Consider the following 8,716-nt stretch of genomic DNA (forward strand, 5'->3'; position numbering starts at 1 on the left):
TGCCTGCAGAGCCACACCGAAGGCTCCAGGAGCCATGACTTCTGCAGAGACTGGGATGGGCAGTCAGAGGCCCCGGAACCAGCTTAGAAAGCAACACCTATGCTTCTGCCTACAGAGCCTGTACAGACAGGCTGGTGTGGTGAAGTCAGCACAATTCTGAAATCAGACTCTCCAGGTTCAAATCCTGGCTTGGTCTCTTACCAACGGTACGACTCTGTCTCGGGGACAGTATCTGTGAAGCTGCTGACTGCAGAAGACATGAAGAAGGTGGAGAGGGGCTATAGGAAGGAGGCAGGGCGTTATTCTGCCCAGAATTGGGGATGGCCAAGAACAAATCTCTCCTGTCTCCTCTGGGCTTGGCACTACCCACGAATCTTGCTAATCCTGGCATTTAGGGCCCTGGAGTCTACACTGCTGCTAGTAAGTGTTCTTCAGCAACGGGAGTGGGGACTGACACATTTCTTCCCTGTGACAGGCCAAGGCCATCCTCACATCTTTGTGGACTCTCAGCTGCTGGCAGCCCCAGTTCCAGGAAAAAGGGATGTTTTTGCCCCTCGGGGAGCCTCACACCAGCTGGCAGAGAAGAGCAGACATGGATAGTCTGTACCAGAACTATGACCACCCTCTCAAGGATGCTATCACGTGCTACCGTCAAGTCAAGACACAGCTTCTACTGGGCTCCTGGAACCACCTTTCTCCAGCCAGGCCATCAAGAGTACACGTCCCCAGCTCCACATGTCCCAGGGACTCTACCCCAGCATATACCCACTGGCCTTTTTTCTCCACTAACTCACCTCCACCCACAGTGGGGGCATGGGAGGATTAATGTAATCTACTTCCACTGTCTACTGCAGAACTCCCCAAGTCTGCCAAACAGCACCCAACTTCTCCAATCCCATTCCTTTCCCCCACATAGCCAGATGCTGAAATGGAACCTTCCTCTTGCTCTGAGGAGGGAGAGGTGACCATGAGGCACAGTGGACTCCGGCCACACACACCCCACCACCACCACCCAAGACACCAGGCAGGGCTTCCTGCAGCCAGCAAGGTCTTTTTCTCTCCAAGAAGATCAATGCCAATTCAGCCGAGGCTCACTGGGCTCCGCTTGAGGCAAGTCCATAATTCACTACCGGTGCCCTCAATCACCAGACAGCTAAGACTGGGTGCCCAGCACTGCACTAGCCCCAAGATCCTTAGGACATGCAGGACACTACGAATCAGAAACCAAGCAGACATTCTGGTACAAGACAGGCCAACAAGCCTGGTTTCATCCTGACTTTAGTCTCAGCTCAATCCACGGCCCCATTTATATGGCCCCGAGCTGAGATCCCCTATGGAAGTTCCTCTGAGGAAGCACATCCGCCAGGGTCTCAGCTTCCTTGCAACGCCCTGTCACGAACACCACGCAGATTGTCAGGCGCAGCACCAGCACACAGCCTTTTCCTTACAGCTTAAAGACCCCAGTCCAGAAGAACTTTAAAAGTTTCCAAATCACTGGCTCTGGTCTCCCCCATCTACCTCCGGAAGGGCTGCGCATACCCAGGCACATCATCTAGACGCCGAGTTTCCACACCAAATCCGCCCTTGCTAGCCCGGGACAAGTGACTTCAACGATTGCTTCTTTCTCCCCGTTCCTGGGCCTCAGTGGGTCTCAGGCACCGCTTCCCAAAGCCCGGGCAGCTAGTAGTCCCCTGCTATGGAGTTTGGGGGCTCCATTTCAATGGTGGGTGGAGCTGCGGGACCAGCAAAGAACCCAAGCTGGTTTAAAAGTTCCCAACCCTGGAGGCTCCTAGAAGCAGGAGTTGCACTTGGGAGTATGCAGGACGTTCGGCGTGAAGATGCCTCACTTGTGGTTTGTGCGGTGACCTGGCTGTGGGTACATGGCAGATGAGAATTTGGCAGCGTGGGGTTTTCCCCGCGCAGGGAACTCCCCGCCCGCCCTCCGCCGGTCCCCTTCTCCTCCAAAAGTTTGGCGCGCGCTCTGGGATGCGGTCGGTGACCGCCTGGGGCCCAGGAGGCGGTGCCGGGACGCGGGCGCCCCACTTACCCCGGTCGAGCCTCCTCCTCCCGGCGGGCGGATCCGACACTCCGGAGGTCGGCGTCCAGCCCCGGCAGCATCCGCCCCCAACTGCGCTCTCGGCTCAGAAAATGCTGGGGCTGCGCTCCCCACGGCGCCCACTCTGCGTCCTCGGCTAGTGCGGGGAGGGAGGCGCGGCCGGGCTGGTCCCCTCGCTGGGCGGGAAGCGGCGCCAGGCGGGCGGTGTCCTAGCTGCAGGCGAACGATCGGTCCTACCCACGACTCCGATCCCGCTAGCGACCGGAGGCGGCCTCCTGAGCCGGCAGCTGCAACTTTGGGAGCCCCGCGCCTCTCCTCCAGACTCCCCACCTCACTCCACACGCGCACCCGGCAACTTGGGGACGCTCGGTGAAGTTGGCGCGGCCGCCCACCCGGCCTCTCGAAGAGGATGGAGGAGGCGGAGGACTCAGGGAGGAGGGAGGAGCCGGGAGGAAGGGCAGCAGCCCCCCCTATCCCCCCTGGGAGCCTCGCTCTCCTCGACCCCTCCGTGGGCCTTTGTTCCCGACTTAGCTGCGTCCCGGGGGACTCGCCAGGGCTGCTCCATCCCTACCCTTGAGGACGAGGCTGGGAGGAGCTTCCAGCCCCAAGGAAGAGAGTTCAGGGGCACGGCTTCAAGGAGAGTTGTCCAGCTTGAGCCCCCCCCCCCCATGCTGCTGCCCACCCTGAACATGAGGACCTTCCTGTCCCTCTGAGGATGCTTCCTGGAATTTTGAAAAGCCACCGTCCTCCTTCCCTGGGCAGCCACAGGTTGCAGAAGTGTTCTTGGTGCTTTCTCACAGAGCCCCCAGGACAAGATGTGGAAAGGGTTCTCACCAAGAAGCTCAGAGGGAGCTGGACCCCCTTGGCATTAGCTTAAGACCCCTTTGGACTGCTGGCACTCCTGAGGTGGAGGTCATGTCACTTCTGAGTGATGATGAGTGGTAAGTATTGCTGGGTCTGTAAAAGGGCCAGCTTCGCCAAGACTGCTGTAAAGGGCCCAGTGTTGGACAGCAAGCCAAACTTCAGGTTATAAGTTCCAGTCCTGGTGATGTACACGATTCTTTGAGGTCTCCCAGTCCAGCTTTCTTTTCCAGGACTCTAGCTAACTTCAGGCCTGAGACGGCCCTCCTGACGTTTCTTGGGCTTTTGTAAGGTTTAGACAAAATAAGCAATTGTCTATAAAGGAGAAGTGAGAAAATATAAAAAAGGAAACATACACATCTGTCCTTGGCCCCGCTCTGTCATGCTGAACATTTATATCAGCGGAAGACATTAACAGACTCAGGTAGCAGATACAAAGCTGGACAGAATGGGCAGTGAGACCCAGGTGGCTCCAAGACCTCCTCTCAGGTCCCTAATTAGAAGGTTGGTAGGAATCTGCTAACCTGTTGTCTAGCAGGGGCCTGATGGAAGTGTGGTCGTGCCCTGCACTATGATGTGAGACCCGCAGCTAGCTTTCAGCAGAAAACCCTCACTGGCTGCCTGTGTTCTGTAGCCTATTAGGGGAAACCAGAACTGGAGTTGTGATACACCTCAGGGCACACAAAGACCAAAAGTTAGACCTGTGTCAGGCTGAGAATAGAGCCTAGTGGATAGAAAGCTTGGCTTCAGTTCTCCAGCACCACATAAATTTGGGTGTGGTGATGCATACTTGCAATCCCAGAACGTGGGAGGTGGAGGTGGGAGGATCGGAATTTCATGGTCATTCTCAGCTATAGGGAGTTCAAGGCCAGCCTAGAGCACTAGAGACCCTGTCTCATATGTCTATATTGTAGCAAAGATAATTTAACCTTATCCCCGACTAGCTTATAAATAAACAAGACTTATATTTCCCAATTGGAGTTAAGAGCTTCCCAGATGAAACATAATAAGCAATAACTCGGGGTTATTGATAGGAAAGTAGATTCTAACAACATAGAGAGTAGATATCTGCCCAGCTCTTGTATTGTTTAAGGCTTATTGTAAATATAAAGGTTGTGTGTGTCTTTCATCGGGAATTTAACTAACTAAAGTGGGGTAGAAACTTCCGACAGGGATTAAACACTTTCTACAACAGATAGTACCATGTCATCTGTGTATTATAGGTGGTAGTGAAGAAAGAGATCTGTCCAAACCAGCGGCTCTCAACCTGTGGCTTGTGACCCCTTTGAGGGTTGAATGACGTTTTCACAGGGGTTGCCCGAGACCGTCTAAAATATCAGATATTTATGTGGCTATTCATAACAGTAGCAGAATTTTGGAGTTATGAAGTAGCAACAAAAGTAATTTTATGGTTGGGGGTCAGTAAGGAACTGCAGTAAGGAATTGTAATTTTAGGAAGGTAGAAAAACACCGGTCTAAACAAATGCAAGGGATGAAACACAGTACCTGCACGAGGCGACAAGAGCAAGAGAACACCAGACAGGCGCTGTGTTGGACAGCCTGTCAGAACCTGCCGCCTGTGCTGCTGCCCTGGTCTGTGAGCTGAAAGAAGACCTTACCTGGTGTGCTCTGGGATACGAGGGCTCTTGTAACATGTAATCTCAGTCTGGGGTTTCTACCCTGCCTTTGATCATTCGGTTCCCAGATAAAAGACACATTGCGACGGACCACCCCAGTCGGGTATGGGGGTCCCTGGAATGAGGGTCCTCGAAGCTAGGTGGGTCAGGATCCGGCGGTGACAAACAGAAACAAACACAGAGGCAGTCTGAATCTGAGTGTATTTTGCAGCTCTCAAGCAGGGGATTTTCTACATTAAAAAAACCCAAACAAGGCAGGTGAGATGGCTCAGTGGGTAAGAGCACTGATGTTCTTCCGAAGGTCCTGAGTTCAAATCCCAGCATCCACATGGTGGCTCACAACCACTCATAATGGAATCTGATGCCCTCTTCTGGTGCATCTGAAGACAGCTACAGTGTACTTACTTAAAAAAAAAAATTACATCTCTTAGAAACTATATCCAGTGAAACAATCGCAGATACCAACAAAAATCATTTGGCACAGTAAAGCACAAAAATCATCCAAGCACTACAACTCTGAAACTATGTAGTCAGTGAATCACAAACAGAACAGGTAACATCATTGTAAATCATCAAAATATAACAATTCTAAAAGGATGTATTTATTCAGTGGGGGCTGTCGTCCAAGGCTAGTGGCATATTTCCAGGAGCGGGTTAATTAATCTTTAATGGTCAGTGCTCTTAACTTCTAAACTAACTTTCCAGCCCCGTGGTCAATTATTATTTAACATCTAGTGCCTGATTTTTTTTTAAACATCTTCAATATGTAAATTTAAACTATTTTAATTCTTCCAAATTAAGGCTTTCTTTACCAATATACCAAAATCCACCTCCAATGACACATGTGTAGCCATATGAGATTTTATTGTTGGGAAAATTTTTATCTATCATCATAGTTTTGTAAATGATTTAGAAAGTCAAGCATTGGTTTCCCCAGGGATAATATGGTCATGTGTTAGTGACTCCATCTCTAAGGGTGGTTTCTTACTCATTATTCTTTTCTCTTTTTTTAAAGAGTTATTTATTTATTATATGTAAGTACACTGTAGCTGTCTTCAGACACGCCAGAAGAGGGCGTCAGATCTCATTACAGATGGTTGTGAGCCACCATGTGGTTGCTGGGATTTGAACTCTGGACCTTCGGAAGAGCAGTCAGGTGCTCTTACCCAGTGAGCCATCTCACCAGCCTCCATTATTCTTGCTTAAGATCTTGGCCTAGGCTACCAGGAACATGTAAATAAGAAAAGGAATAAGAGAAAACAAAACAGATAGATTGCCATGAGAACTACGGTTCAATAATATTTCTCCAGCGAAGAGTTCCACAACCGGTTCCAGAAGGCCTCCCCCTTTTGAGGTCAATTGCCTCAGTCTGTGGCACTTGTCACACAGATCCTACTGGAGGTGGTATGGCAACACATGACTTTTACATTTATGATAAGCCTTTAAAGAAAGCACTAGAGCTGGGCAGAGATCTACTCTCTAAGCTATGAGTATCCATTTTCCTATCGATAACCCCGAGTTATAACTTGCTAGGCTCCATCTGGGCAGCTCTTAACTCCAACTGGCCAACCCTCATAGCCATGTTTTCATGACTCACCCACCATATGGCTTCCTCTCCTCTCTCCACCTTCTCTTCTTCCCCCTTTGTGGTCCTGCCTCAGACCCTGAGACTGAGAACCCAAGCATCACCCAGCTCTCTTCTGCCCAGCTATAAGCTGCAGGCAGCTTTATTCAACCAATAGTTTTAAGTTAAGGAGCAAGGTCACATAGCATCACTTGATGTATGTATGTGAGGATTCTCACATCCCTGAGGCAACTAGATGTTGGGGGCCAGTGTTTAGCATTACAATAAATACATAGCAACAGAGCAAACCTCAACATGGGGCCACAGGTTCCTGGGCCTTCAGTGAAGGCATCTGACCTGCTACTGAGGGGAAAGATCTAACCCAAAAGACGTAGGCACTTTTCATCCTAAAATACTCTCCAGGCTCAGTGTACAGTATCATTTAAGAACGGTGGCCCCCGTCTTCCTCCCCTCCCCCTCCCCTCTCCCATCTCTCCCTATTTGAAGAACAGAAAGAACTAGCTGGGCACAGTTACTGGTTTAACCCCAGTGTTCAGAAGGCCAAGGCAGGAGCATTGTGGTGAATGCCAGGCCAGCCAGGAATACACAGCAAGACTCTGTATCAATAAATAAACATGTTAATAAGTAAATAAAAATAAATAAAAATAAAAACACAATAAGAATGTCACATTAATGTCACCTTGGGCTTTGCTTTAGCCAGCAACACATGCCTTTAGCTGCAGCATTCTAAGACAGGTGCATCTCATGAGTTTGAGGCCAGCCCAGTCTGCATAGTCTCATGAAGAAGGAGGAGAAGGAGGACAAGGAGGAGGAGGAGAGGGAAGGGGAGGGGAGGGGATGGGGAAGGGAGAGGAGAAGGAGAAGGAGAAGGAGAAGGAGAAGGAGAAGGAGAAGGAGAAGGAGAAGGAGAAGGAGAAGGAGAAGGAGAAGGAGAAGGAGAAGAGAAGAGAAGAAAAGAAAAGAAAAGAAAAGAAAAGAAAAGAGAAGAGAAATCTAAACAGAGTCTGGGCAAATGACAAAGAAACCACTGTTATACCCTTTGAAAGAAGAGGCACTAAATATCCTGAGAGGTACCACGCTTCAGGAACCCCATACTGCAGATGTCCAGGCTCAAAGCATGAGGGTCTGGAGAGCAGTTTTGTGGCAGAGCATTTGCCTGGCAGGCACGAGGAGGCTGTGGGTTCCATTCTCAGTACTGCTAAACAAAGTCTAGGCATAGATTAGTATGCACTTTTAAAGTCTAGTATTGTGGAGGGCCTGGAACAGAAGGATAAACGATGTCCTGGTCAGTTACAGCTTCAAGACTGCTGCGTAGCAAATGCTCTCCGCATCTTAACACAACAGGTGCTGACTTTCCTCATTTCAGGCTCTCTGGTTACAGGTGGGTTCTGTTTCAGGCAGGGAATAGCAGGACTGGGGGCAGTCTGCTTCTGGCTGAGTTCAGGCCTCCTTTATTTAGATCCACATCTTACATGGATCAGTAGCTGCGCTGGAATACGTTCTTCTCAAAACAGATCAGAAGAGTAGAAGACACTTGAGAAAACACACATGCACACTGAACGCATCAGCTTGTGTCACTGGCTAAAGCAAAGCCTGAGGTCACACAACAATGTAACATTGTTGTTGTATTCTTGCCTTCTGCCTCTCTCTTAACCATCGGGAGAGGAAGTCAGAACTGGAGTCCCAGGTCTACCTTTCCCTCAGGGAATCTGTGCCCCATGTGGAGACTGGGAGGTGGAGCAGGGACAAGCAGAATCCAGTCTGACTGAGAGCAAGGACTGCATGTATCCTTTTCTTAATTTGGGAGACAGACTTTCACTCAGTTACTAGAACTAGCTTTGAACTTTGAACTTGCTGGGTGGTCCAGGCAGGACTTGGATGTGTGATCTTCCTGCCTCAGCCATTCTGGAGTTAGAGGCCTCTACCACCATGCCCAGCTGAACTGTAAAAAGACACCAGGCTTCACAGCCCTCTCTTGCCTGGGTGTCCTCAGGAGCAGATGCGAGCACCCTGCTCAGATGGCAGGCTCTGTATTCAAAAAGAATCAATGTCTGGGGCTGGAGAGATGGCTCAGCGGGTAAGAGCACCGACTGCTCTTCCAGAGGTCCTGAGTTCAATTCCCAGCAACCACATGGTGGCTCACAACCATCTATAATGAGATAATGAGATCCGATGCCCTCTTCTGGTGACAACTACAGTGTAATCATATAGATAAAATAAATAAATAAATCTTAAAAAAAAAAAAAAGGACCAGTGTCTGTGGGATTCTGAAAAGATCCACCCCCTCCAAGACTCACTGCCACATTTATTTACTACATGGGACTATTAACCACGTGCTGGTTAACTGACTCAAAAACAAAAACTCACCTTCAAAGATCAATCAAATCATTGGTGGGGTGTGACCTTTGATGGAGTTTTCCACAGTTTCAGGATGAATTACAAGACCGAATAAGTGCGATTCTGGTTCTGTAAAGAGTGAGTCCTTATTTTAGACACTAGATTTTTAAGCCTGGAGGTGGTGGCGCGTGCCTTTAATCCCTGCTCTTGGGAGACAGAAGCAGGTGGATCTCTGTGGGT

The 8,716-nt window shown here is 49.7% G+C and overlaps 1 protein-coding gene across 3 annotated transcripts in view; it reads right to left on the minus strand.

Annotated features, from left to right (window-relative positions):
* Chst3 (carbohydrate sulfotransferase 3) overlaps window positions 1-5,258 on the minus strand; it is a 40,588-nt gene extending 35,330 nt beyond the window's left edge. For 2 of the 3 annotated variants that reach the window (XM_011243512.3, XM_017314030.2), the window contains exon 1: window positions 2,048-5,258. The gene's annotated coding sequence lies outside the window, so the exon portion shown is untranslated. The remainder of the gene's footprint in view (window positions 1-2,047) is intronic. The other variant, NM_016803.3, reaches the window with a different exon arrangement.
* Between the last annotated feature and the right edge of the window lie 3,458 nt (window positions 5,259-8,716).

Source organism: Mus musculus, chromosome 10 (genome assembly GCF_000001635.26).
Source record: "Mus musculus strain C57BL/6J chromosome 10, GRCm38.p6 C57BL/6J".
Lineage (NCBI taxonomy): Eukaryota > Metazoa > Chordata > Mammalia > Rodentia > Muridae > Mus > Mus musculus.